Source organism: Poecilia formosa, unplaced genomic scaffold, assembly GCF_000485575.1.
Source record: "Poecilia formosa unplaced genomic scaffold, Poecilia_formosa-5.1.2 Scaffold89, whole genome shotgun sequence".
Taxonomy (NCBI): Eukaryota; Metazoa; Chordata; class Actinopteri; order Cyprinodontiformes; family Poeciliidae; genus Poecilia; species Poecilia formosa.
The window spans coordinates 676702-698124 of NW_006800028.1; the positions used below are offsets into that span (position 1 = coordinate 676702).

General features: G+C 41.1%; 1 protein-coding gene across 1 annotated transcript in view; it reads right to left on the reverse strand.

Annotated features, from left to right (window-relative positions):
- Positions 1-21217, reverse strand: part of LOC103141820 (semaphorin-6A-like) — a 116923-nt gene extending 95706 nt beyond the window's left edge. The window contains exon 1 of the mRNA XM_016674038.1: positions 20568-21217. The gene's annotated coding sequence lies outside the window, so the exon portion shown is untranslated. The remainder of the gene's footprint in view (positions 1-20567) is intronic.
- Positions 21218-21423: the final 206 nt, after the last annotated feature.

Consider the following 21423-nt stretch of genomic DNA (forward strand, 5'->3'; position numbering starts at 1 on the left):
GAGTAGAGCTGTTGTGGTTGTTTAAGCATTGGATCAGTGTGCTTCCTGGTTGCCTCACTTTGGAGGTTTTTAGCAGATTTTCCACTGGGACACAATCCGTTTGAAGATTTATGTAAACCTCTGGCCTGAGGTGACAATGGGATCCAGAGTAGCTTGGAGAATGTCGACGGGGGGAGAGATACTTGTTAACGATCTCTGATAGCCAGAAGGGTAGATAGACCCATCCTTTTCTCCCCTATGGAAACACTCAAGACCTTATGAAATGTCAGCAGTTAACATTTTAAAAAACAGAGCAAAAATGAACATGTCTTTGTCCTAGCATTCAGCCTGTTACGGTTTTTGCATAACTGTACGCTTCTCTTACTCTCCACTAAAACACAGTTCTAACTCCGGGTATTAAGTCAAAAGCTTTTCAATGTGCCTTTCAAAAGACCCACCAGAAGTAAGAAACATCCTCTTAAACACAATAAACTGCGTGGGTTTCTCAAAGGGTTTGTAAAGACTGCATTAAACAACTAACAAGAACATTAGCAACAGCGCCGTACTGGATGCCAGAGAGCAGAAAGAGAATGATTGCTACAGTAATCCAGTTCCAGGAAACCAAAGAACAAATCTGGAACAGCGATTATTCCCAAAGTGCCATTAAAATCTGCTGTCCTGTCTTATCTTTGCAAAATAACTGTGCACAAGGACAAGAGTAATATTTCCCAGTCCACCTGCAGAAAAGACAATCAGGCTTTACAATAATCTGATCCTATTTTCTGTATTTCTATACCCAAAAAGCTCAGAAAGAAAGCTTGCTGCACGGAGTGAACCACAGACAGAGGAAGTATCACATGCTTTAGTTGGGCAGCCAACATGAGTTTGTTTGTCTTATCTTTACATTTGATCTGTTCAGGGGGAGGACGCCTGGTTGAATGGTTCTTTGTGATTTCCCACCACAGCTTATAGCCTGCATGCTCGGAGTGCAGACTGGGTGGGCAGAAATACAATCAGATCTGACTGAACACTAAACAACGGTGGAGGGAACAAAACCAGATCTACAGCATGTCAAAAGTCATGCTGTCGATTTGATTTAGTGTTCATAGCTTGGCCACTCTCTAATGTTCGCTTTCATGAACTTATTATAATTGAAAGAAGCAGCAGATGGTGTTGTAAAGTGTTATATTATGCAGCAATATTGTAACACTCCTAGTTTTAGAGCTCCCAGTTGATCTGTAGGGAGCGATGGTGCCAAAAACAGTCAAACCAGGAAAATCCTGCATTTATGGTAAATTAGGTTTGCTTGTCTTCTGTTGGCTAAAATATTGGTTAGAGAGCCTTGCAAACATATTCAACTGAACTTGTTCGCTTTAGACATTTTTTTTCACAGTCTTCAAAACATATTGTTATAATTTGATGTGATACAACACAAAGAAGCACATGACTGTCAACTGGAATTAAAATATGCATGTTTTTCTTATTTTTATTTTTTAAATACAAATCTGAAAAGTGCAAAGTGCATTTGTTATTTCCCCAGGTCCTCGCTGGCTTGAACCACCATTTGACGTCACTACAGCTGCAAGTCATTTACAGCAGCTTTGCACATCTACAGACTGACATGTTACCCCATGCTTTAGCTCAAGCTAAGCCAGACTGACTGGAGAATATCTGTGAAAAATAATTTTCAAATCTTGCCACAATTCTCAATTGGATTTAGATTTGGACTTTGACTGGACCATTGTTTTATATTAATATGCTTTGATGTAAACTTCTCAAATCTGATCTAAACTTCTCACCTTATGAAAAAGGCAACTTATGATAAAAATAAATACATCTATTATGGGACCTTTGTTGTCATTTTATAGAACCACCATTTCACTTCTACTGTAAAATTTTAAAACACAGAAAAAGATAAAAATCTGCCCTAAAAGAGGAAAATTTCCTCTACTGGAGGCTGATATTTATCAAAAACTTTCTAAAAAAAGAAAATTACATTACTGTTATCAGTTATTAAGTCTTTTGAACCATGTGTCCTTACAACATGATACTGCCAAACCACATTTTATTGTGGCAATAAATGAGTTTTAGTTTTCCCACATACATACAATTAAGGGGTATCAGAGTAAAGGAAGCTAAACATAAATTCAAGCCACACATTTCAGATTTTTTGTTTGTTTGTTTGAAAAACATTTTGAGAAAGTCTTCTTCCTTCCACAAAACAAAAAAAGCTGTACTTTGTGTTAGTCCTTTACATTCTAATTAAAAAGTAAGAAAATGAACAAAAAGGTCAGGGCGTATGAAGACTTTTCCTACACACTATATGAACAACTATGACTGGGAAGAAAGATGAGACTGCTACATAAAATAATTTCTTTGTTCTCAAACATGACTCAGACACTCATCACACCCTCCTAATGAAGACATTTGATCCTGCCTCTTCATCAGCCTGACCAAGCAGCTTCGGTAATTCCACCATCATTTGCTGCCATTTAAACCCTGGTCGGTCACCTAACACATTAATCCATTAACCGCTTCAGTCCTACAGTCCACTGGTCCCCGCTGACCCCTCGTTAAACCGTGTTTCTCAAGTCTGATTCCGGCGGAAAACAAATAAAACCCGAGTCAGAGAATCCGGCTTCTCGTGGATCACATCTTCATCCGATCACGGAGTCATCCGACTCCCCGGCACATGTCCGAGTCGCTGATACGTGATACGTGGAATCCAGCCCAGAGCCCCGATCGTAGATACCGGGCAGGCATGACACAGCGTGCCTCTAACCTGAGGCAGCATGAGGCTTGGGGAGCTTTTATCTTGAATTTATGTTCTGCCTGTTTGCACCGACCTGGCCGTTTGCTGGATTTGATTTAGGATATCTTAAATTCATAACCACTACATTGCTGTCAACATTTGCCAAAAAGCGTTTTATCTCATACGCTTATTTGTCCATCTGCTATGAAACCCCTCAGAGATGGATAAAGTTGCATCCTCTGCGAGGAGGTAAAAAAATCCACTATTTGTTCTCTTATACAAATGGCTGTAATACAGGTGCGCCTCTCTTTCTGTCCGTTTGAGAGATAGCTATCAGTTAAAAGGGTAACCAAACCCCCTTCGCTAATCAACACACACTTTTTCCCCCCTCTATGTCCTGCTCTTCATTACATCCCTCTGTGAATAACATCTCCATTCAGCTCTGTTTACTAGAAGCATATGGTAGGCCGCTCCGCAGTCAGCAAGCTGTTCCTATGACTAACCTTTCCTCTGTGGGCTTCCTGTTGTCACACTCCCATGACCACATCATATGATGACGATTTGCGAGCATATCTGAACCATGAGCTGAACCCATGATAAAAGCGGTTTTGTCCTGAAAGAGGAAGTGTGGAAGTAGGGAAAACACAAGAGAAAAAGAAAAAAAAAAAGGATTTATGATTCTATTGATCACAATCTCGCCATCTGCTTCTGCACCCTCCTTTTAGATGTAACACAATTCATCCCTGGGAATTAATAACCACATCTAATGGCTATAAAAAGCTCCAGAGAATCGGTTAACATTCTAGCCTCTAAAATCAATATCCACCCCAGCCACAATCTTTATTTAATCTCAATAAGGTGGCACAAGGAATTAAGGATGAAAAAGCTGATGTGAAACTACTCAGTTGGAACAGAAAGGACAACTGATCCATTTAGATTATCTTAAATTGACCAAAGCATTCTTGTTCCTATATCCTTTGGATAAAAATAGCACCTTGCTGTCTATTTCGGTATCATTGAGGACTCCAAACAGCGATTTATCAATTAATTAATTAAAAGCATCTCTTGTGTGCTCATCCTTTCCATTCAGACGGATGCTGTTGTCATCTGTGGTAATTAGCCCAGCCTTAAAAGCATGGAAATCACTGTGAAGAAGGAGTAACTACCCGACTGCCCCTAGGGTGGGACAAGCAATGAGAACATTAAAACTGAAAGTCAGGCCTCATTATGCAAGAGGGGAGGGGAAAAAAACCCTCTGCAGGTAATTGAGGCGATGTAGGCAGCATCTTACAATCACTGTGAGTAAGACTGAGAAGCAGATATGAAGTGGACAGGAAAATAACGGAAACCCTGCAGTGGTCTGCTCCCTGTAATCAGCATGCCTCTCAGTTCAGAATGAAAAATGGGGGCCTATGAGCGAGAGTGACTATAAAAAAAGGCCTCTGCAAAATTCAAATACGCTGTCACATTAAGGTTACAAGTCAGAGCAAAGTGTTTTGTTTTTCAGAATGTGTGTTTTCAGCCCACTGAGTTAAAACTTGATCATTTAAAAATCACGTTTCACTGCGATTATAGCTGAAAGTCTTCTGGGATGTGTCTCTACCAGCTTCAGCTACAAACTGAGATGTTTGCCTTTTCTTCTTTGCAAACTACCTCAAGTTCAGGCAGCCTTGATGGAGAGCTTTCAAGAAGGGTGAGAGTTAAGGGGTTAATTTGATTTTGCAGCTTCTAGCAGGTTTTTTCCCAGGATTGTCCTGTATTTTTGCTCCACCTGTCTTTGCATAAACTCTGACAAGCTTCCCTGCTGCTGCTGAAGAAGAAATGCATCCCAGTACCACAATGCTGCCACCACCATGTTTCACCAGAGAGACCGTGTGTGTTAGAGCTATTTCGCTGCATCGTTTTACACCCTGTCCAGGTTGTAACAGTAGGTGGACAGCCAGGGTTTGGCCTATTTGCAGATGGCTCATAGGATTAACTGAACTGATCTCCATGAGATGTTCAAAGATTTGGATATTAGTTTATAACCTAACTCAGCTTTAAACTTTCTCCAAGATGTGTCTGCTGTTTTCTTTGGTCTTCATAATGCTGTTTGTTCACTAATGTTCTCTAACAAACCTCTAAGGCTTTCATAGAACTGCTGGATTTACAGATCCATTCAATAAATTACAATATTATCAAAAAGTCCTGTAGTTTCAGCACCTTTATCAAAAAGATAAACACGTTCTATTGATTACTTGCACACACAAACTGAGCAATTTATGTTAATTATGATTATTTTCCACTTACAGTTAATGAAAACATGACATTTAAAATTAGAACGTTATACGTCAAAACCAATCAAAAACCATTTTATAATAAAGAAATATGTTTTTTTGTGAAAAGTATGCTTAATACCACCATAAAGGTTGTTATGTTCAAAAGGTACTTTTAATCGAACAAATGAAACTAATCAGAAAGTGGAAACAAACAGCTGGATTCTGCTTACTAATTAGGTTACTTAAAATTGCTTCCATTGGATTTTATTTAGGGGTATCATAGTAGTGGATGTCTGATCCGAAAAAAGAATAAGGAATGAAAGGCATATGTTATGTTCCTTTGTTTGACCTGCCAAAGGTCTGAGGTTGTAACTTGACAAAATGTGAAAAATTTTAAATGCGCATTAACACTTTTGCGAGGCTGTATATTCTGGCGCTAAATGCATTTCAAGCTTGTCACCTCACTGCTCAGATGTCACCAGTCAGCTGCCTCTAAACCTTGATTTATCGAGTCCAAATGTTTGAGCATACTTGCGTCCAAGGTTGAGTGAACTCCAGTGTACACAAAGAAGCTGTTTATAGGCAACCACATCCTCGTTCTTCACGGTATTGCAACGACACCTGATGCATGTCTCGGCCGTCTGTCTTATCTGTGACTGTTCATTTACCAAAAGTCTGGGTCATCCAGAGTTAACTACAGAGCACACACGCAGCGAGCACAAGCGCACACTGAGTCCGTCACCTGTTAATGTGTGAAACGAATGACTGCTGCAGCGGCGCCACTGTGAGCACACCACCGTGTCCCGTCTTATCAGCTGGCTGCATGGAAAACACAAAAAGCCTGTTTGTTCTAGATAGAGTCTGCAACAATCAAGTAGTTTTGCTAGGGGGAATTCAGCTGGGCCCAGGATGGCGGTAGCTCACAGGGCTGAGCAGGAAAACTCAGCGCAGCATCAGGGGGAGGATGAAGATCAAAGACAGGTATGGGCTGAATGACAACAATAGGCCTACGCCACAGAATCGGCTTAACTCTACAAACTCACAATCCTATCTAGGTCAGAGCTACACCTCTGAAGAATCATCCCACCTCTCTTTCCTGCCAGCTTGATGTCTTTGTTGTTATGTGCCATGATGTAATGTACTGTAATTTTGCAGAGTAAACTCAAGATGGAGAGCAGATTGCTGAATTTATTTTCTGCAGAGCAACCAAGGCGACGGGGACAACCGTTTCTTTGAAATGTGAGCCGCGGCAACCAGAGAAAAATCTGTTTGCAGCTCTAATTAACCTTTAAATCAAAGCTTAAACCAGCTAAAAATGTGTTTACACTCTTCTAGTGCATATCTAAAGTAGAAACCCCAAACAGAAGAGCATTTGATGAATTACAATTAGCTGGAAAAGCTGAAAAAAGAGCCATTACGCACCAGTGAGACCCAGCTACTCCATGTAAATGATTAAGATGTTGTCTCACTTGTCTCTTGGTGCCCCTATCTGGTTACCAGGCTAGTATTACTGGAGTAGCTAGCATTACTAGATCTAATGCGTGCACTCTTATCTCAAATGTGCTCCGGCCCGAAACAGAGCCGCACAAAAGGATAAAAAGAGACAGACGGAGAGGAAGAGAGAAACTTAGGAGGCTGACTAATGGATTGGCCGTCTTCTGTTTTTCCGACCTGACGGACTGCTGAGAATGTCACGTTAAAGCCTTCATGGAAACAGGATTTGATGCCGAAAAAGCACACACACATCAGACTAATCTGTCAAAACGGAGTTAATTCGCTGTGATGATGTCCCACCAGCTTTGACTCATCTAAACTGTTGTCACAGAAGCCGGGCGCCCGGCCACGCTTCCTCGCTTAAATTGCAAATCCAATTAAATAATCAAGAATGAAATTGCTGTTTATTACTCATAAGATAAACGGAACATTTAAATGAAATGAAGCGAATATATAGCAAACTTATCAGTGCGACAGGTGAGATTTGAAAGGACAAGACAAGTTCACTGTCCTGGACAGCTACCTTAATATTTAGGATACTAGAAATTACAGAGAATCTATAGCAAATATTTCTGAAGCAGAGTTGGCTTTAAACTCTACTACATATAAGGACAGGGAAGGACACAAAGAATAAAGAGGAAGGAAAGTATCTACAAAGTAAACAACTACAAGAAAGGAAAGACAAAAGAGAGGAAGGGAAGAAGCAAAAGAAAAGAGAATTTAGGGACAGAAGGAATGAAAAAATGATAAAGTATCAGAAAGAAGGAACAACTGAAGGAAAGAAAGAGACACGAGAAGGAAAGAAGGAGGGACAAAAAGAGAAGAGAGAGGAAGGAAGGCAATGAGGAAGAACAGAAGGAACATAAAGTAGAAAAAAGCAGTGAAGGGATGCAAGAAGGATTCAAGAGGGAAGAAAGGACAATTTTTAAAGGATGGGGTAAGAGAGGAATCTGGAAATACTTACTATTCCCCACTCGTTTTTCTCATTCCGTACTTTCCAGACTTGGACTGTACTGAAATCAAATTTCAGATATTTCCAGACTGTGTTGGAACTAAGCATCTAGAGAGATAACACTGGCTTCACTGGAGAATATTCAGCCTCAACACGTCCTTGTTAACACAGAGATGCAAACAACTGAGGTCCAAACGCAGGTGGACTCACGCAGCTTCACGCACAAGAATTTACGTTGCGAATAATCCAGTGAGCAAACCTTAACGGTTTTAAAAAGCTGAGACTCGTTTTTTAACAAATAAGGGGGGAAAAGGCCCCCAGTAGACTGTGATGAATGAATCAACCCAAGCATGCTGTGAACATTATCAGAGTGGGGGATGAATGAATACATTATCATGCAGAGCACAACTTCAGTCTTCCTGCCTCACAGCTTGTATGTCCTCTTGCCTATCAAACCTGCTCTCCTGATTACCTGCACTCATACAGAGCACCTTTTGTCCATATTAAAGGGGGAACGGATGGGGCGAGGTTGAAAATTATTTCTTTTCACAAGAACTCATTTTGAAAGAGAGATGTCTTGAGTTTCTTTTTTTCCCTGTGTGACTCAAAGCCCCGCTCCCTGCCTCCTTTACTTACTCTGCAGGCTATTTCCACTGCCCCCTTTGACAGGCTGTCTGGCTTTCAGCTTGTCTTCTTAAATATCCGAGTTAGCTCTTTGAGTCTGTGCATTCCTCGGTTCCCCCTAACCTGGATATCTGCATGGTTGTCAGGCTGACTGCGTGACTCTGTCAGTTGCTGCTTTCCAAACATTTCCTTCTACCTGCCACATTTCTATGTGAGTAATTACTGCTAGGATGAGTGCTTTAAAGAAGCACACTGACAGTTGAGTCTTGTTTGTTTCGTTTGAACAAATATCCAGGGTTTTGCAGTCAGAGTGCAAAGTCAAATTAAAACTTGATGCAATAATAAGCAGGGCTTCCTCAGATAGTTAGCTTTCCACTCATAGATATTATGCAATCAGTGCATGTTGACTCTGACTTTATGATCAGAATGTGGAATGAACTAGACTTCATATAACGGCATATGGGTAAGATCTGTTCATACTGTGCATTAGGTGGTTAATTTAATTAAAAATAAATCTAAAAATATATTTTTTTATTGGTTTATAGCTTTTATAGATATTTCCCATTTTTTAAAAACCGTATCCGTAAACAAAAACAAAAATCTGTCAAAAGCAAAAGAAAACAAAAATCATATTCATATTTAGTTGACTCAGAAGTGTAGTTTGTGTTCAAGTTGCAAGCCAAGGAATCTGTCTGATCTGCAATTTGCGATGGTGCTAATGACGACAAGCAGTGGCTGTTCTTGCATGAATGGGGCCTTGGGTGAGCCACCCACCCAGTCAATTAAAATGAGATTCTGGGGTGGGATAAAACACACCGGGATGCCAGCTCCCCATTGACTGCACATGCACAAAAGAAGTAAAAAAAACTTGCTCTGTGCACAACTGACAGATAACTTTCATTATGCTGCTGTTTTCTAATGCTGCCCTTAGCAGCTACCCATATGGTGTAAGTCATTACTGATTAGTTTTAATGCAAACCAACATAATGAATGACTCAGTTTCATGCACTGGAGCATGCTTACAAGTAGGAGATGATGCTATTTTTTTGTGCCCCTGGTAGTGGTGGTTTGTGATATGGGCAATATGGCTCTCTGCACAGGGTGGCATTCTGTCAGGGGGCAGGAAAAGGCTTAAAAAATCTAAACGAAAACTGCATTCTTTGAGTTTTCTATTGCATATTTGCATATCCATTAAATCCTAACTACAGTCACCATTGAACTGAAATATTTCACAACCTTCATGTTGAAGGTCCAGTATTATTTAAGTAAAACCTGCATTCCAACAACAAGGTATTTCTCCAAACAATGGTTGTTTATTTAGTATTTCCATGAATGTTAAGGATCACCTCACAGTGTTTTGTCTGCCTGCGAGTCGCCTCGTTTACCTATCGGGCTTTCCTCCCAGTGTCAGCTCAGGCTGCTGTCACACCATACATTTAATCAGCCGCAGCAGCTCTGAGCACATCCAGCAGCCTCCCGGTGCTCGCCGTACTCTTTGCACATGTGCGTGTGTGTTTAGGTGTGTGTGCGTGTGTGTGTGTGTGTGTGTGATGTGAGGGGGCCTTTGTGAGGCCTCCACTCAGCAGAGTGGTGATAAGTACTCCCAGCCCAGCACTCTGCATGAGCTGATGGACAGACAGGCCAAGAACACTGGGAGCCTTGTGGTTTCAGTGTGTGTGTGTGTGTGTGTGTGTGCGTGGGTGTGTGTGTGTGTCTGGGTGTTTGTGTGCATGATGGTGAAGGGGGGGAAGGCAGTGGCTGGGGACTGGGGAGTGTGTGATGTGTGTGCTCTGTTTTTTCACCATTCGCGCCACCAGACCATGCCACATGGCTGCAATTTGTTCATTAGCAATGTAATAAATGTACACACACACACACACACACACAGAGGTAATATTGTTCGGAGTTCTGCCTGATTGGATTTTGAAATGGAGGACCCTCCAGGGAAGCTCCTGTAGTCTGCCAACCACTGTGACCGAGAGGATTTCTTAACAAGGCTTGAGACAAACTCAGAGGTTTCCAGCGTTTGTCTATTTACGGAGAGAAACGCTGTGAATGGAAACTGTGCCGGTTTTTAATATGGCCAACATGGCACACCACCCAGAGTGGCAAAGTGTAGGGAGCTACACACAAAAAAGAACAAAATGTTCTGTAGCTGTACCACAAACAAGTCTTCTTTTGCTTATTTACATAAATTACGTTTAAATTTTCTAGCACTTAAGACTGGTCTTAGCCGAATAGTTGAACATTGACTCTTTAAAACAGAAGTTGTAGATTTTCTTCAATTTACGAAGACATAAAAAGTGTTTTGAAACCTTGTTTAGGCATTTGAAACGAGTTAAAGAAGCATGAAGGTATTTTAACTGCTCACATCAGACTAAATCAGTCTGAATTGAATTTTTTAGCTCTCTGTGTGGCAAGTGGAGTTACACGGAAACTCATTTATTGCAAAATGGGCTTTAATTTTGAGGTTTTTCCTCCAACACTGGACATTTATCAACATCTTAATGGCCAGTTTTTTTTCTTTATTTAGCCAAAAAAAAAAACATAGAAAATATATATTTTTTTTATTTATATCTGAGTCTGAACAAAGACAGATAAGTTTTGTTAGCTTTGTTTGCTTTTCAAAACAATTGGCCATAGTTAGAAGTCCCCGTCTCAGTGTCTTGTTTCACATGTTTCACTTGTTTCAAACCTGTTTAAATGAAAGGTAACACTGTCCTTTTGATGTGTTTTCAACAAAATCCTGCTCGGGGGTAATTGTTTTGATCTGTAGCGAATTTTGATATGGCGATGTGGCTCACCACCCAGGGCGTCATTCCACTAGGAGTGGCACAAGCACTTTGAAAAAATGTAGCTATTGTTGTTTAGGGTCTGGCTTCACTACTGGGTAGTGATGTGAAACTTGGTATCCAATTCATGGATTTTGTATCAGCCCTAAATTAAAAGACTACTTCACTTTTTCCCCCCCTAAAAATCTGGTCTGAATTATTATGTCTGGTTCAAAAAATAAAATACAAAGCAGGCTATTTTCACTGAAAAGAGACAATTAAAAACAGATTTAGAATTTTGAAGCTTCGTTTTATTTAAAAGAAACAAGAACTGTTTCTGGTTGATTGCTCTAATCCAGATGAAAGTTTTTCCTTTTTAAATTTAAGGGTTAGACTTGCAGGTCTTTGTACGGATTTGTAAACCATCTGGAAATAATCAATATTCACCAAGGACCAATTACAACAATGATCATCATCTGTGTGTCAGATGAGCTGAGGAAGGCTGCTCCGATAATTACCTCGTGTCTAGGGTATCCATTGACGGTTGCTTGAGCAGAGCTTGTCCACTTAGCCTCGTAAATGTTTACATCATGACGTAGTAAGCAATATTAGATCATGCGATACTGCATCTCCTCTGAGAGATCATTTGACCGGGAGTGTTGGTGTGGAGAAAGTTAAGAAATGTGCAGGATAAACTAAATCTGTCCGGCCTGGTTTGGCCCCCGCGTGGAGACCAGCAGCTGTGCTGCTGAGAAGAAGCTGCTTCTTCCACATTCAGCGAGGCTCATAGCCTCTGGGAGAGAACGACTGCTGCTCCGCTATGAGCATACAGATCGACTTACACACTGGCTTTCCTCTGCTTTGATGACGGATGCACACACTCATCCACACATGCATGCCTGCCTCCACCGATACCCGAGTGCATTTCGGATTTGCACACACACACACACACACACACGCACGCACACATCCACCTTTACCCCCATCCTCCACCTGGATTAATTCACCTGCTGCACCTGAGAATGTGAGCGCTATGATGTCACCTGCAATCCCATCACTTCAAAGGCTCAAAAGCACTTCAGTGCCATCAGCACAGAGAGCAAACGCGACCTCTCGCTTCTTCCTTTGTCCCGCTGTCTCCTAATGGTAATTCCCCCGCAGAAAGTCCACACATGGATGGGGGAGAATTACAGCATTCTCTTCAGTCAGAGATTCTAAGGTTTCTGCCCACTGGCATCCACCGCATGAACCACAAGACAAATGACAAGCTTTCTTTATTCCTCTTCAGTCTTACCAACTTGAAAGAAAATGCCCCACTGCATGAAACTGAGTGCACTTAAATGTGCCGATGTGTGTCCATGTCCATTTGTGTGAACGCATTCAAGTAAAAGGTGGCTGAATGCAGTTGAGAATCCCATGATTGGAGATCTGGCAGTCACCCGCTCTCCAAAAACCTCCCAGTGGAAACACTCAGAAGCAGGGTACGATGCGGAGAGAAAAGGCGATGATACAAGCAGCACATTAGGCCGCGGGTAGACCTCAAATGAGATTATGAGGTCATATCTGAGAAAAAAAAGCCAAAGAGCAAACAATAGGAAAGTGACATCCTATTACATCAGTGTTTGAGGCTCTTATTTTGAAGTAATAACGAAAGTGGCTCTTTCCTCGTCCCTTCATATTGACTGAGTCGGATGATGAGCTAATATCAACGGTCAGCACCAAAAGCACTGACGAAGCCTCCACCATTTTTAAATGGTTTGCGCAGTAGCATTAGGGGTGCATGGCAGGAAAATGAAACGATGACAGAGAAGATGCACAGTCAGAATACTTAGACTGGCTATGAGTTAGCCACTCACAAAGCTAAAATTAGCATCTGTTGTGTAGCATCCAGTCGGTGCTAAATGTCACCAATGTTTCACAGTTTTTTTTTGCTGAACTGAGATTGCTTTTGATTACCGCTAGTTCAAAATCTAAAATACTTGAAATGCTTAAACCCAAACATTTTTAAATACATTCTCCTGTATTTGTGAAAACAGGAAATGGAGGTCCTGTCTTTCTCAACAGTTTTCTTCTGAAAGCATCACTTTTTATTTGTTTTCGTAGCAGGATCTTGAAAATTCAGTGGAAAACAGAAAAGTACACAGTGACAAACCAGATGTAAGCAATGTGAGAATAGTGCTACTGGTTAACTGTTAGCCGCTAACCATGTTAAAGTCAGCATCTGCTTTGTTGTTTCCCATTTCGAAAACAATAAAGAATCCAATTCCAACCCTGTTTTACTTATTTTAAAAAAAGGGTATAAACAAACAACAAACAGATATGAAAGTGTGTTTAACCAGAGCATCACACTTTGAAAATAGACCCAACAAAGACATAAGTAGTAATAAAACAACCAAAAGCCATAAAAGAACAAATCACAACGTGACAAAAATGCACGGTGTTTTTAGGAGCGACCTAACAAGAGATGAAGCCACCTTGCTCCGTAAAGATAAAACATGTTTATTTAAACAAAGTATTGCTCAGATCTTGTCTTTTTCCCGTCAATCCAGTACCACGAATCATACCATCTCATCTCATGAGCTGGATGTCTGGTTCTCACCCTAATCTCATCTGTGCCGACAAAATCTGAATGTAGAGAAAGAAGAACACATCTTGATAAGAAGAAGAAGAAGAAGGAGAAGAAGAAGAAGAAGAGGAAGAAGAAGAAGAAAAAGAAGAAGAAGAAGAAGCAGAACAAGAAGAAGAAGAAGAAGAACAAAAAAAATATTACAAAAGTAGTGAAAACCTGATAGCAAGAGGTAATCTCTGCCTTGGAGATTTTCATAGAGGCTGATTCATATAATCCACAACCAAATAACACAATAATAAACACACTTCAGCATGATTTAACATCAAAGCATCCAGCCGAGCTTAAAAGTGGAGACCCGGGCCTGTCTTCCATCTCAGCTCAGTGGAAAGAATTTCCATTGTAAAGTAAGATAAAATAACAGCAGTTCAATGTACTGTGACAAACCAAGACGCATCAGCCCCACGAGCGTGCTGTTCACAAGATGATGCCTACTGTGAAAATATTCTTCTGGTGTCTTTAGGAGGCAGAAAGCACAGAGATGGAAATAGTTTGTGTATGCCTGTGTGTGTAAGGGGGGGAGAGTGAGTGAAATTGAAGAGATGCACTCGCAGGGGGAGATAGAGGATTTACTGCCGAGATAAAAATGGAATCCATTTTGGTTCTTGAAGCACTCACATCCACAGTGTGAAGACCTGCTCGGTGCGTTAGCCTGCCACTGCTCTGTCAGTCACATCCCCCCTTTTTTTGCCTCCTCAGCTGCGCTTTAGACTCCTCTCCCTTTTCCGACACTTTTTACACGATTTAGCTCTTCTCTAAACTTACGTCTCTGCACTTCATGTCCTTTCCTCTCTGTTCCTTTCCTTTCCTTTCTTTTCCTTTCTTTTCCTTTCCTCCTCTTTCCCTCACTTTTCCTCTCTCTAGGCACCCCAACACTGTCTCAGGTCCTGAAACTATGGCAACCGAATGAGAGAGCAAGCGCTCTCTATGATTAATAGATGAGAGATGCAGTGCCAATCGTTTGGGCCTGGGGAGGAGGGACAGATGCACTCAAACAACGCCGCACAAACATTCCCAGCGAGCACGCACACCCAAATCCACACCTCCGCCGCCTCCATCATTAGCCACCTTTCGTCTGTTTGTCACAGATGCCTGACTTAAACATGGACACAAGCTATCAGTAGTGTTAGGGGTGGAGAACCAAATCAGGAGACCGATTCGCATGACATAATTTTCCTTATTGGCTCCGGACAAACAAACTAACCACAGTCATGACCGCAGCCGCGGCAGCGGATGTGGCCCTAATGAGTCCGTGCACACAGCTTGGTCGTCCTTGTGACTCACACACCTCGTGTTTAAAAAGCAAAGCAACAGCAGGACAAGAAATAGGACATCATATTTTAACACTGCATACCGTGTTTCATATTATCTGATCTGTGCAGTACATGGCTAGCCTCTTTTTAAGACTTTCAGGCTTTCCCATTTAAAAAAAAAAGAAAGCCTGCTGCTTTCGGATTATCCCCACAAATGCATTTGCTTTCATTTCCATTTAGGTAATGACAAACGAAAAAAACAACCTCATCTGTGACAAAGGTATTACAGCATGTTATTGTTGGATATGCCTAAGTGTTTGAAATAGGAAAAATCCATGAGGTATAATCTGATTTCGCTGTGTTGTCTTATCCAACATGCAGGCTTCTCAGCTGTCTTTCCCAACATCAGAAGAGGTGGTGGGCTGGCGATCGCTTTCTAATTCACTTAATTTCCAATAACAAAGCCCTGCCAAGGACCCACAGCCAACAGCAGACACTCAGTTGCCTGTTTTTTTTTTTTTTTTTGGCAGAGTAAAAAAACACGCTCAATCAATTATGCAAATATGGAGAATATGAAGGCCATTGAACACATGAATGGTTAATTCAACAGTCACTCATGGACTCAGAAGGGCTAAGGCTAAGTGGTGAGAAAGTAGTCAGTTAGAACAACACGATAAAACTTGGAAACCGTGGCATCCATGCGGGTGTTTGTGTTTGTGTTTATGAGTGAAGGGCAGAACGAACTGGAGCCAGACGCCAAAGCCCGAGATGCGACAGTGATTACATTGTCAATGAGCCATACAGTGGATAGAGAGCATACCAGACTATAACGTACAGAAGGCACACCAGGCAGTTGTTACATTATGACCACTACAAGTAGAAACTCATGTGGTTCAGGTGTGTGAAAACAGGCCAGATTCCCAATAGAAACACCAAATTAGCCCTTTAATTTGACTCCAAAATCAGATGCAAACTTCATCGCATTAAGCCACCAATTATTGCAATCAACTAGTCATCCGAATAGGAAATACAGTATATAGTTTTAAGTGCTCAGTGTAATCCCACTCCCAACCCTCATGCCATGGCGCCCTGGGCAGGGTGCCATATCCCTCATAAGACCACTACTGTTCACCAAAGATGGTAATCTGACACTTTCCAGTTGCACTTAGTCCGCCTTCTGTCTTTCCTACCACAACAGAACCTCACTGTGCACATTAACAGGATAACCTAAGAGTAATTCAAGATTATTTTTAAGTGAGTTTCTGTGAAAATATTAGAACCAGTTAATATATTGAGTTGAGTAGATGATTCTCAGAGGGTCTTCATTTTGTGTAGACCCAGATGGGTTGGCATGCAGCTGACCTGGGAGGAGCCAGAACCAAACCAGACTTACTGTCTTACAATATTTCCAATCTCCAAAATATGATAGAAGTTTAGGATGATGCTGTTTTGTGAACCCTTAAGCTGCCTTCGCATTTGAGTTTGCTGCTTATTTTCAGACTGAATATTATTTATACAGGAAACTGAGGTCAGAGACAGTGTGACACCAGTAATCTTCCTCCATGAACCATCCACTGTTTCCAATCAGACTGACCGGTTTGCAAAAAAGTACATAATGCATGTAAAACACAGCACTATTTTATAGATTTTTTTTATTAGTATTATAGTGAATTAAATAGCTAATCTGCCTGGAAACATGTTAAATGTTGTCAGTGCACACATTAAGGTCATTTGAGGCAACGCAGCACCTTTTACCCTCATTTCCTGTGTAAATAATCATCAATTTCTTCGGAATTACACGCATAATGGAAACCTAATGACCGTTTAATAGTTCATAAATAAATAAATTATAGATGGAAAATTTTGAAACCTAGAGCTGTTTGGGACAGGATGAAATCCGTTTTGGTCTTTTGTCAACAAAGATGTTAACTGTTTATAAAGTCATAGAAGAACCTCTGTTCAAAAATCAGAGATTGTCACTCTGATCCAAGTCCAATTCACAGAAACAGTATTTAATCATTTAAAGTTTATAGTATCTTATTCACTAAACTGCATTTCATTTTTTAAATTTAGGTCCACTCGGGTGCCAAACTATCACCACACAGAGGCAAGAATTATATCAATTCCTAGTGAAAAATCAATCAAACCAACACGCTGAGCTCATCTATTTGGCTTGAGTGTAGATCCGTTGAACCATATGGTGCATCTGACCCTAAAAAATATTCTGCATCAGCAGCTCTTTGCACACAAGTATGGAAAGCATGGTGAAGCTTTCAAGGTTCCTGCAGCAAAGACCTAAGGGCATCCCCCAGATGTTCTCTGTTGTTGATTTCCGGTAGTAAAAATTGAAATTTCATGGCTGATTTGTAGTCACAAATAGCTACAAACAAGCAAATCAAAAATGTTCTGGCTCAATTTGAAAGCACGAGGATTTAAGTAAATAAACCTCTAGTTCTGAAGAAAACCCAAATACACACCAGACTATCTCCTTTCATTCTGCTAATATCCTCAGCATGTTTTCCTTAGCAAAAATGAAAGCCATTTATCAAATAATGAGTTCGACTTCAGAGGGTCGGGGAAAATCATAGCAAGCCTAAATGAAAGAGATGGAGCAGAGGAGGTTAAGTAGAAAAATGTTTATCCGGAAGGGGACTTGTGTAATGCAGGTTAGAAAATCATCCTCTTTTTGCCTTCTGGATCACAGCAGAATAAAGTCAATTTAGCCACAGCTAAAGTTAGCAAATGAGCCATGTCACCCGTGTAAAAGACCAGTCCATGAACGTGTTTTTTTATTACTCTGACCTGTATTTCTAAAATCAAAGTGTGCCAAATTTCCCCAGCTGCAGAGGGGGGGGCTTGTCACTCGCCATTAAAGCGGGTAATTTAAGTGGCAGCAATTTAGAGAAATGTGGAAGCTGGAAAATAGGTTAAGCATCAATAAATCACATCCAGTGGAGGAAAATGGGTCCGATGTTTCCTTGTACTCTAATTGTTATAAAAAAAAAAAATTAAAAAATTAAAAAATGGAGCCCACACACCAAGGATGCACATCAATAAAACATGGCTTTTATAAAATATGCATAAATACACACTCTGTTGAATGCTGGGTATTGACACTGGCTGAACAAGGAGCAGTAGTTAACAGCAGTTGGCTGCTCTTCGTGTTTATAATAGACGGCCAATTCATTTGAACAGGAGCAAAGCCATTTATCAATTATTCAGAACCTCCGTATTCAGTATCCGCATGTGTCCTTAACTGGCAAAGGTAGAGACGAACTCCCTCTGCCTCGCTCTCTAGCACTCACACACACACACAAACACTGTGACAAATTCACATCAGTCACACACAAAGCCGTCCCCACTGCTATTGTTAGGGGATCGGCGGATCAAACGCTCCACGGAGCATTGCTCCAAATACAAGCATCGGCCCGGGTCGCTCTGCTGTGTTCTGCTTCTCCGCGAGGACAACAGGCGGGCCATTGTCACAAAAGGTAATCATGCTGTAATTCATGTATCAGCACTTCTGCGTGACAGAGTGTTTATATAAAAAAGTGTTAAAGGCGGGATTAGCCTTCTGGGTTTGTGGTGGTGAGCAGCCGTAATGAAAGGAACTGTTTGGGATTTCCAGACTGTGGAAGATCATAAGAAAAACTGAATCCAGAGCATCTGACTGCCTTCAGGCGGATGTTGTAGGAGGAGAAGTGCAGGCTGTGGACAGATACTGAGTGTTTTTGAGTCTGCCCCATGCACGGTTTGCAGAGGGGTTTTTTTTTTTCAATTAGAGAAAATGTCCAAGGTACAAAAGTAGAGAAAAACCAAACCAAGACAAGCTGACGTCTAGTCCTTCGTTGTAGAAATCCCTGTAACAAACACAATTTCCCTTTAAATGCCTTCTTACAGCTTTTGTGTTTCCTCTGAATACTGATACTGAAAACACGTCTTCACTCTATTACAACTTCAGCATTGATGATTGCATTTGTCTACATGACCTGTAGGTATCAGATTTTAGACTTTCCAACCCGGGTGCCACCATTCAGGACCGATCAAGTAGAAAATAAGACATTTCCAGGTGCCATAATCTCTCAATGCATCTAATAATTTTTCTATTTCGAGAATTCAATAATCAGACGAGTTGATATATGGCTGTTTTATTCGATTTCGTAATAATTTATTTTACCTTGGCTCAGATTTTTGAACAAGTTAAAAAAAATCTACTATGAAGCAAGAATCCCAGGTACAAATGAGAAAATCTGACCTACTTGCACTTTTCCTCGGTAAGGCAGACATACCTATTGCCAGGTCAGAGTCAGGTCAATCCAGAGTCTTCTTATGGCACTTTACAAGTCAAACCGATCTAATTCAGTTATACGGGAAAAAATATATCCAAACCAATCAATATATCCAGATTCAGCTCAATTCAATCCAGCAGTGGGACTGAAATCCAGTTTATAAGAGCAGAGTTGGCCCACAGGCTGCAAATGCACATTATCTCTTATTTTACAAAAAGATAAGCCAAATATTTCTTCTGTTCAGAGAGAAAAAAACTGAAATGAGTAAAATGTTTTTCTTTCAGCTTCTCTGGGAAGAAAATCATTTTTTTTTCTGAGTTGATACCAGAATTACATTTCCCAAACACCATGTGCTGCTGCTGAAAATCAGCTGACGGGAGGCATTCCCGGCTGTGTTCGTTTCATTCTCTTTTGCAAACTTCACAATCTGTAACCTACATTTGGAGTTTTCCCCACCTCTCCCAGCTCTTCCCAGTGTCTCAGGGGGGAATCTTTAACACTGGACAAGGAGAGCGGAGGACGGGAGAGGAGAGAAGAAGAGAGGAGAAGGGGCAACAATGGAGTAACAGGGTGTTGGCAGTCATGCTTGTTAAAATAAAAATCAGTTTGATGCTATAACACTGTTTTGGTCCTGTTTTTATTCTAATGTGCTACTGTAGCACTTCGTCTAATGGCAAACACATTTGGCTCCGGGTTAGAATTGCAAACATATGATTGATCCTTTTGGACAAGGGTAATTGTGACCACTCCACCGCCTGGTAGCTCAAAATCCTTGAACACACCCTAACCAGTGTGCATGTGTGTGTGTGTGTGTGTGTGTGTGTGTGTGTGTGTATGCATGTGAAACTGTAAGCCAACAGAGACATGAAAATCCTGATCTGAATGGAAAATCGATCATTATCGACATCGCTTTGATTGAAAAAAAACTGTCAACATTAGTTGCATCATTAGAATTCACACTGATTACAAATTTAATCAAATCCAATTTCAGCTATGTGAAAATAAATGTGCTATTAACCATCTTTTAAACTGAGCATAAAGCCAATTAAACTTAGATAATTTTAGCTGTGAGTTCCTAACGTTTCCAGAAAGAACAACAAAAAAAGTTGATTTCAAAATAAAAACAAATTTGTTACAAATAGGAAAACTGTCTGTGAGGTCATAAAAGTTGTCCCTTCATGTACCTGCTGATGCTTCACACATCGCTTTTCTTCTGTTTTGCTTCTGTGAATCCTAAACAGAACCTTAGAGACTACAGACCTCCTTTATTCCATATGAATAAACACCATAAGGGGTGACGCACGAAAGTCTCCTCTTTTATATTATCTTGTAAAAACTGTAATAATCCTTATATAGATTCAAAAACAATACAGATTTGTGCTCGCGTTGTTTTGAAACAAGTTTTTTTCTTCTTTTTTTTTTCTTTTTTTTTTTTTTACGCATTGGGTTAATAGAGTAAGTCCAGTGGCGCTTGTGCACTTGTCTCCCGGCTGTACAGACTGGTGGAAACAGACAGGAGGAGGCAGCTTTTAGCGCATAAAGTTTGACATAAATAAAGAAAAATCTTACCTTCAGCTCATGAATGGGTATGCCAGCTCTGGTTTCTATTTTAATAATCCATTAGATCTGTCCTTTCAAGCAGTTCAGACGGGGGAGCTCGCTTCAGAATAACAATACGAGCGCTACTTTTCTCTTGCGCTTCTTTTTGTTACATGCCGCGCTCAAATCGCACCTCTTCAAATCGGAATATCCATCAGAAATCCACACTAAACAGATAAGCGATGTTCTAGTTCTTAGGTTCTCCTCAGGTGAGACCGGACGGACCGGACCGACAGGGTGTCCCAGAACGAGCTACGGAGACGTACGCAGTCCTCTTCCACAAAAGCCGACGGTCATCCTATTTGGAGAAGCTTAGACTGGAGCGGAGCGCAGCGAGCCCAGCTGTCACCCACCCGCTGCACACTCACACACATACACACACACACACACGCTCTCACACATACAGGGAGGAGCCACGTCTGAGGAATGGGAGCTATTGTGTCAGTGGGGGCCAGTTATGGACAACTGTACTTCTATTTTTACGCAGCAGCCTTTCAGGATAAATGCGCGCTGGGGAGAAGGGGAAAGATATTGATGGAGACAGAAAACAGCGAAATATTACGAGATTATTGAGAACCTTCTTGTTTCATCGCAAGTTTGATCCTCCGTCTTATTACTCGCAGCACCCTACTTTGCTATAGATGCGATCTGGACCACAGCTCTTCTTCCCTGGTGGTCCCTCCTGGTCTGGGGCTGGCACGCGCTAATGCGCGCACGCACAAAACCACGTGCTTCCCGGTTACACATCAACCCTGGAGTCACCGTAAAGTTCGCGTCATCACAGAAACTCTCAAGACCGCGAAGTTCACAGTCATAGTCTAAAAAT